Below are 9,269 nucleotides of genomic sequence, written 5' to 3'. Positions count from 1 at the left end.
ATCGGATGAATTTATTCGCACACATGGCCCTAAACGCGCTATTTTCTTTCGTCATAAAAATCTTCTCTCATCGTAGATCCATTCGTGAACTATCACCGAATTTCATTTTATAACTTTCAGTAACTTTTTACAACCATATTTATTTATTATTTTCACTATTTAGTGATTTCCTTTTTCACAATCTTATCCAATCGACTGCGCCGATTTGCACCTCGCGCGGTTTCAACTCCGAGGCGGTTTCGCTCATTTCTAATGCACTCGCCATAATAGGAAAATAATCTCGATCAGCTTTGAAATTTTATCCACTAATTTATTAAACAATACACAATAAAACAAATACCACTACTATACATTTAGCTTAAGTTATCCCTTTGCACACGGCATGACTGCCGGTCGAACCGTAAAAGTCACAAGTCTCGTATTCTTCCCACCAGCTTGCCTCCACTCTGTTTTCCGGCGTAACTACGTCCCTTCCTTTAACCGTCTTTAGTCCCTCGCAGATAAAATGTTCTGGAAACGTCTTTCGCTAAGGGAAGGAACATCACAATACCTAGCTGAATATCCTGAAACGAGCTTTTTTATCATTTTAAATTTTAGAGTATTTTTCAGTATATTTTGTTACGCATAGTAAAATTTAGCACTGATTATAATCAAAAGCTCATTTCGGCAAATATTTGGAAGCGTAGTAAATAAGGTATAAAAATTTCAGATACCTGTGAGCAGTAGTTCTTGAGAACAGGTACTACATCGAGTATAAAAAATCACGTTCGGGGGAAAAACGCGATTTTATGTAAAAATTCTCAATTATCAAAGTATTCAATGACAAATTAAAGCTAGATTTTGTACAGTCCTAATTTTGAAAGAGATTAAAGAACGGTGTTTTAAGAAAGCTAAAATTCTAGAGAATTTGAAAATGCAAATATCAGAAATCCTCATTTTATGAAATGTTTTGGCTTTCAACACCCCTTCAACTATTCTATTCTTTAAAGGTCCTTTCTCTTTTTTTTTCTATTTTGGTAAAACTTGATATATAAATTTAATTCTTTGTCTTTTAATTTTTAATTTTATACCTCTGGTCGCATTTCTCTTTAACGATTAACATTTTGCATTTGGCTTATTATTATTATATTAAAATTATGCGAAATGAACAAACAGTAAATAATGAGATGCTCAATTAAAAACAAATACAGATTTAATGATAAAACTGAAATTTTTAATGTCATTACAAACAAGATTTCAAGGGGTTCAAGAGGCCGTTGCCTAAAAAAATAAGAAAACAATTCGTCGTTTCCGGAAGAAATGAAACTTTAAAAAATATTTTCGTTGTCACAAAAACCAAACTTTTTGAAACATTACGTTATTCAAACTCTTACGTCACTTCCGAGTGTCACGTTATTTAAGATGGCATAGGTTTCGGCTACGTCCCCAAGCCTCTGGCATGTCCTCAGGGCGGTTAATTACTACACCTGTACCAAAGATAGTGAACTTCCGGTGATATCCTTCTGTCTGTAGCTGAATGAAACTGGCTCTATTTGACGGCACACTAGCGAAACACTAAAAAGTCATGATTTAAACGACGATGATTTGAATAATTTAACTGGAATTTTAAGGACGACAATTTAGATTAACTGCTGATGATTTTTATTTAGGTGATCGTGAGTATATGGTTTAGTGATGAAGGGTATGAATAATTGAGTAGGATGATAATAAAACTTTAGGTGATCGGGCTTTGTATCTAGGTGAAGTTCTTTTATTCTGACGACGACTTCAATGATGATGATGAAGATGATACATAGGATGGTTTAGAATGACTGATGTGATTTGGGTGATGATGGTTTATCTTATTCTGACGATGATCATGGTGACGCGATATACATGATGGTTAAAATGACGATGTGTATTAAGTGATAATAAATATTTAGATGAATTTGATGGTGACATAGTTTTGACTGATGACGATTTTGTACATGATGTGAGAGTGATTTATATAATAATTTAGAGGAGTTAGACAATGAAGACGATGATTAAATGAGGATGAAGAACATGATGATTTGGTTGATATTGCTTTCTATTTAGATGATCTGGAAGATCTCTCTCGACGATGATAATGGTGATGATGACATATACGACGGTTTAAACTGAAGGTATGATTTCGATGATGATGATTATTTAAATGATGGTTTTGAATTATCTGGTGATAATTTTATAATTTTTTTCTTGGTTATTCAGATAACAATTTTGATGGTGATTTAGACGGTTGAGGTGATGAAGACGATGATCAAATGAGAATCATATTGTTGATGGTGGTGATTTAGATAATACTGCTTTTTATTTAGTTGATTTGAGCTATGATGATTTATCTTAATTTGGCGATATTTTCAATGACGATGATGATGATAATATATATATGATGGTTTAACATGAAGATGTGTTTTGGGTAGTTATGCTTAGTTAGATGTCTTAGATTAGCAGATGAAGTTGATTGGATTTAGAAGGAAATTTATATAGATGATGATTTCAATGAGTTAGATATTGATTTAGATGAAGGTATATTCATTTGATAATGATTATTTAAACAATAAGAGGGTCGTCCGAAAAATTACTTTGCCGTAAACCATAAAAAACAAAGTCTTATTACCTGGAAAAACTTATTGCAAAAGATACAGCTATATTTCTGCTACTTCTCAGCATAAGAAACATCGGAACTATACCAATTGTCATAGCGTCGGTTACCTATTTCCATTAGAGTGTCATAGAAGTCTGTCGCCTGGGAAGAAAGGCAGCCCGTCACATTTGTCTGCAACATTTCACCTGTAGGAAAGTGTGCCCAGACAAGAACGTCTTCAGGTGCAATAACAGGTGGAAGTACTTAACAGCAAGATCGGAGCCATAGAATGGATGGTCAGACATCTCCCAGCGAAACGTCTGCAACATATATTTTGTGGAATTCCCCGTATGCGTCCGATGTTGTCGTAGGACACCACAACACCAGCACTGAGCATCCCAAACCATTTGTTCTGAATGGCTCTTCAGATGTTCTATAGTAAAGCGCAATAAAGATCAGCTTTCACCGGAGCACCACTCGCCAATACGTCAATGAGCAGAATGCCTTTACTATCCCAGAATACCGTGGACTTCAATTTCCGTGCATAGACTGAGGATCGTCCGGCGCGTGGATCCCTGTGACGCCAATCAATCGTGAGTTGCTGTTTTCTGTGGTGAAGTGAGCTACCCACATCTCATCACCTGTAACGATTCTGTTAAATTGCGTTCAATAAACTGATTTATGTATCTGCTGCCTCTAGTTCTTTGTGTTTAAGTTTTGAGTATTCGAAATGGAACTCAAATACAATCAATCATATATATAGATTACATATCAATTCATATATTTGAATTAAATACATATTTACTTACCGGCCCGAAACGTTCTTAACACGTTGAGCGCGGCGCCGGTCTCTGGGGACCGACAGTGAACTTTCCGTGTGGCCGGCGTCGGTTCCTGGGGACCGGCACTGGAATTTTCGTTTGCCTGGCGTCGTTCCACGGAACCGACAGTATATGTTAAAAAATAAATATAGTCTGAATGAAATGTGATCAAATTTAGCATTAATGAAATATATTGAAACATTCTAAACACAAATACGGCTTAGCTTTAAGGCTTAGCTCGCTGCCGGCTGAACGGAAAGGACAGCAAATTCGGCGCAGAACTCAGCGTGTTAATTAGAAAGCTACCGCTCGGCCTTAAAAACGCACAGCAGTTTGGTTTAAATAACCATTGATAACACTATTCTATATCGTTCTTTCTATAACGTTCTATAACATTTCTATAACGTTTCTATAACGTTTCTATAACGTATCTATAACGTATTAACGTATTATTCTATAACGTTCTTTGTACGTTAAAGTACATATAGCACAAGAGTGTGCAAGGAAACTGATATATAACAAATTTATTTAATATTTTTCATATAATAAGGATAATTTCAAACTGTAAACATAATTCTAAAAATCCATGACATTATCGAATTGAGACCTGTTTCTATGTCAGATATATCTCGTAATGAAATCTGAAATTTTTTGAAATTTAACAACTAATTTTTCGAGGTATTTGACAGTCCAACCTGTATAAGTTTCATTTACTTCTTTAAATGTTTGTAAAGTGTTATCACAGATTTTCATAAAAAAGGGTGTGAGAGATAAATGATAAAATTGATAGATAGAAAGGGAGGGAATATTATGCATTTGTTCAGAAACATAAACGTAGTATTTATGAGATTTCTCGCACAGCCAAGTTATAATTGTTTTGTTAAATTCTTTTTTTTTCATATTTAATTCTTTTAAATTAATTTCTCAAAGTTTGTCATAATTTATGTGACTCAACTAGGTACGAAAAATTGATTCGGAATGTAAAAGAAATATATGTATTCTGTAACATTATTTCTTGTAAAGTTTAATTTTTTTTAATTAACAAGGTCTGTAACCAATGTTTGCACTTATTTAATGCACGGAGTTCCAAACAATTTCACTCATCATCCTACAAGCTGCAATAAACACAAAAACACAACTCTGAAAATGAAATATTCTAACAAGGATTGTAAAGCCAAAGGCATATAATTAGTCTCCTCTGTATACTCAGTTCATTCAATATGATTTCTCTCACAGCTTATAAATTTTCAGATGAGTTACTCACGTTCGTTTTTAATGGTAATCAAAATAATGTAAAACTGCAATTAAAAAGATTAAAATTTCGACAAATTGACTAAATGAAAAATATATTCCCTGGTCGCTTAATATTGCTTCAACGGTACCTAGTTCCAAATTGCAAGACGGGTATTCCACACACGGATAATCGAGAATTAGTATAACATTCTATAGCAAAATAATGCAAATTCCATGCTTTTTTCATATAATGCATTCATGCTGTCAGATTTATTATGTCTAATCTTATAATATTATTGTAAAATTACTGCCGGTAGAAATCATTCCTTGAAAATGAAGGCCCCTTGCCACCTTCTTGATGCCTAATTTCAAATGGATAATTCAAACGTGGCCAAAGGAGAAATATTAAAATTTTCAAAAATTCGTGTTTACGGTTTTTTAATACCTAGATTTACCACTGCTAACTAATATTATGATATAATTATATATTAATAATTAGTCAAATGAAATTTATGTGGCTTCGTGTCAACCACTTGGTATTTTTAACGCTGTGTTTGAGCAAAAACAGAATATTGTTTATTTAAGCTATAATAAACATCCTACAGTAACATTTAGTTACTGTACATTGTTTTTTATCAACACTTACGAGCTGAAGTTTCGTCTTATTAAACTATCCATATTGGTGTTTTTCATGCTCCTATATTGTTTTTGTATATAAATAATGGAAATTACAATTGTGATGATCAGTTCCATAAAACTCTCAGTATTCTGCAATCCTAACCACATGACCAATGGTGCCCCAAACATACAAGAAACAAACAGATATTTACTAGAAGGAATGATTTTCGAAACGTTTGCTTGAACAAAACTCAAAACAAAATAAAACAAAAGGGTCGAATCAAAATGTTAATGTTTCATAAAAATGTGCAGGATAATGTTAGATGTAAAGCCTGTTTTCGTTTCCCTGGCAGACGTACTAGGAAGTTTCATAAATGAAAGTTTTCTCTTTTGGTGGGATAGTGGCTGTGACCTATACATCGAACATTCATTGCTGGACAGTACGTGTATAATTACAGATAGATAGAGATAAGTAATTAACAGAGTATTTGACATATATAAACTCATCATTCAGATTTCCAAAGTGTTCAAATAGTAAAAACACGATACCGTATGCTTTCACCACTTCACTTATGATGTATACTATGCCCATATGAGGTACTTCTCCCCCTGTTAGAGTTAACTAAATCTTAGCTATTGAAATATAGCATTTTCAGATTCTTTCCATTTGAATTTAACATGAATAATTTTACTCTGATCTCTCTCTTTCTTTTCTGTTTGTTTCTCACTTCTAGCCATCTATATACAGATCTATATCTTATACTTGTGCCTCTGATATCTAATGTAATGGCATTTTGCTTTAGAGTAAATAGATTTAAAATAATTAAAAATTGCATTCCTATTTTCAAAATACTTTTATTAATATTTCAAGGTAAACATTTTGATTATCGTCAAATGGAACTCGAAACTAAAATTTAATTTTTATTAAATCTTTAATCTATTTCCAGCACTATGCATAAAAATACCCTTTCTTGTTAAAATAACGAAACTGATTTCAGATTTACTAGTAATGAATGAAATTGCAAATTGCTTAGATGACATTTTTCAGCTCTCAGAATACATTCCATTTAACTATGCAGTAATTCGAATGATTGTTTGCAGTTAACAATATGTAAAAAGCTGTTTGGGCCAGGTGGAGAAACAGGTGGTTTACATCTGGAGAAAACGAATGTTTGACAATGTCTATATACTATATATAAACTAATAATTAGAAACTTCCGCGTAATGCCCTTATGAAATAATTCACTGTATATTAGAAAAGTACGAGAAACAGACGCATATTTTTTCGAATGAAAAAATCGAAAAATTATGTGCTTACTAAAATCAAAAATCTCAGGCGAACAACACATAAGGCCTTGTAAAGGCCTCATGTGTTGTTCCTTATTAGTTATGTGAATTTCCTTATAAGGCCTATTAAAATATACACACTTTTTGCTGCTGATCATTTAAATTTATTTCTTCGAATTGCTCTTTCAAACTTGAATACCCGATTCCTAAAAGAAAGTTGCTGATTTTGAAATTACGTATACTGCACAATTTTGGTCGTGCGTTTATGAATTTTTTCTAATTTTATTTCTTTATTAGCGGAAGTACCCGATGTCAATTACGTTAGATTGAAAGCAATGTATCTAACAACAGAGAGAACGATACCGTTGTAATCCTTCTCTAACGATGTAAAAAATACGATTCATAGTTATACATTTTTCAGTCTGGTGCGATATGCAACCCCACATAAAAAATTTCGATAGAAAAATATAATTCTCTCTCATTGTATCAGAAGCAATGTCACTCAGCTTTTAGTGATTTTCGTCTTTCTAATCAAATGGCCATAACAGCTCAAGTTCCATCCAATATTTCACCTATATTCAACTTTAGTCGATTCAATGTCGCAAAATATTTATCATAATTGATCAGAAATCAGTAACGCAAACAAACAAACAAACACACAAACAGACATTCTTCTTTATATATATAGGTTATGTAAAATTTACACATTTTTTTATTAACAAAATGTACGATTTGCAAGCGAGCAGTAGCAACACTTTTCGAAATAAAACAATTCTATCTCCAACGCCCGAGACTGTTACCACTAGGAAAAATGAGTGCGAAAATTAGAAGTTTCAGAATTTTTAATTAGTATTTTGGCTCATGAAAGTGGTTAAGATGAGAATAGTCGAAATATCTTCCCTCGAATTTTCGGAATCGGGAATAACGTATTTAATGTTTGGGAAAGCTATTTTTATTTCATCTTTTATCTATTTTCGTATTTTAACAAACTCTAGGATTTGAAAGAGAGCAATGGTAACAACTTTCGAAATAAAGCAGATTTTCGTCTCCAGCTTGCGAGACTGTTGCCACTCGGAAAATGAGAAAGAAAATTATCGTTTTTCCGAGTTTTTAATTTATAGCTCTGATTTTAGCTACTTTTTTTTTTTTTTTTTTTTTTTTTTTTTTTTTTTTGAGAAAAGTGACGTCGACCTAATTGTAGAAAGTTTGGTGGTGATAGCTATAGTAGTGACCGAGTTATGAGAGGACAAACACACAAACTTTCTTCTTTATATACTATATAGATAACAAGTATGAAACTTTCCCAAATGTAAGTATACGAACCGCGAGACTGTATTAAAATTTGGATTTACTAATTTGTCAAAAAAGAATTTTTTTAAAAATTTGACATCGCCAAAACATGAATATTTTCGTGATTTAAAAACATTTCAATAACTGGAAGTATATTACTACAAGCAACGATTGCAAAAATAAAGGTCGTGTAGGGACTTTTAAGCCGGATAAAGGATGTTGGTGTACATATACGTGAGCATATACATATACGGTTGGTACAGCTAACCTGCAATATAAAGAGAGAAGCAAGCCTACTCTTTAGAAAATTTCAATATTCTTCGGCTAATCGTTTTTGAGTTATGCGAGATACATACACACATATATTATATCTACATACATACAGAGAACACGAAAAAATCCCTTTTGAATGCATTATAAAATATACTATGAAAAGGAAGAAGTCTTTATTCTGTCCGTATGCGATGTCGCACAAAAATCATCCAAATGGATTCAGATATGGACAAAATGGATATTTCCACTGAAATGTGATACTTGAAAATTTTCGTAATTATAATACTTCCTTTATATTGTAAAAGGCAGTAATAAAATATTACCTAAATGGGAAATCTTAAAAAGATGAGAATTAGTACCAGAATTCCACAGCTATACTTTTAAGAAGTGGTCGTAAAAAAAAGTGGTTCGCTGAGAACTTCGTTCTAAAAGTTCAAGCAATAACTAAAACATTTTCGAATAAATTGTGTGTGAAAACTGTATGTCCCGTCGTTCAAAAGTAGTGGACTGTAAATTCACTTGATGTTCCCTCAGTGTAGAACCCAAGAAACCTCAGAGTCATAATGTTGACCGAAACTACTTTATTGGCTTTCAAACATTAAGTTGGCTGAGGAACGGCGAAGAACTCTTTGAAATCTCCGACTTCAGTAGCGGCTCACCAAGTAAACTCAGGAGAACCTCTGCTTAGTTGAAACTCACCGCAACTTAAAAGCTCTAAACCCGAGCTTTACGATCCTAGCAAATTTGTGTCTGCGCCTCTCCTCGGTACAAAGGGAGAAATACAATTTGCGTAACATAGAACTAAAATATTTAATCCTTTGCGGCGCACTGTACGTTAAAGTCGGAATTTCAGCAAGAAACGTTGTATTCAGTCTATTTAGTCCTAAATAAATATACAGGTAAAATGTTGTAAAAATTGCACTTACCGTTTTAATTCTGTGGGTGTTCCATGAGGTGGAACAGTGCGCCGCCAGAGCTTATAAAAGTGCGACTAAGCGAGCTTTGCAGTGAAGCACGAAAATGAGTAGAAGCGTTTGCATAAGAATGAAAAAACTCTGTATTATGGCTGTATACATGGTTTCCTGGATATACACAATATTCTTGAATATATACGAATAAATGAGATACATATCTATATACAC

This window comes from Stegodyphus dumicola, chromosome 2 (genome assembly GCF_044657685.1).
Source record: "Stegodyphus dumicola isolate Sdum_Otavi_A_Nest chromosome 2, ASM4465768v1".
Classification (NCBI taxonomy): Eukaryota; Metazoa; Arthropoda; class Arachnida; order Araneae; family Eresidae; genus Stegodyphus; species Stegodyphus dumicola.
This window is presented reverse-complemented; position numbering follows the sequence as displayed.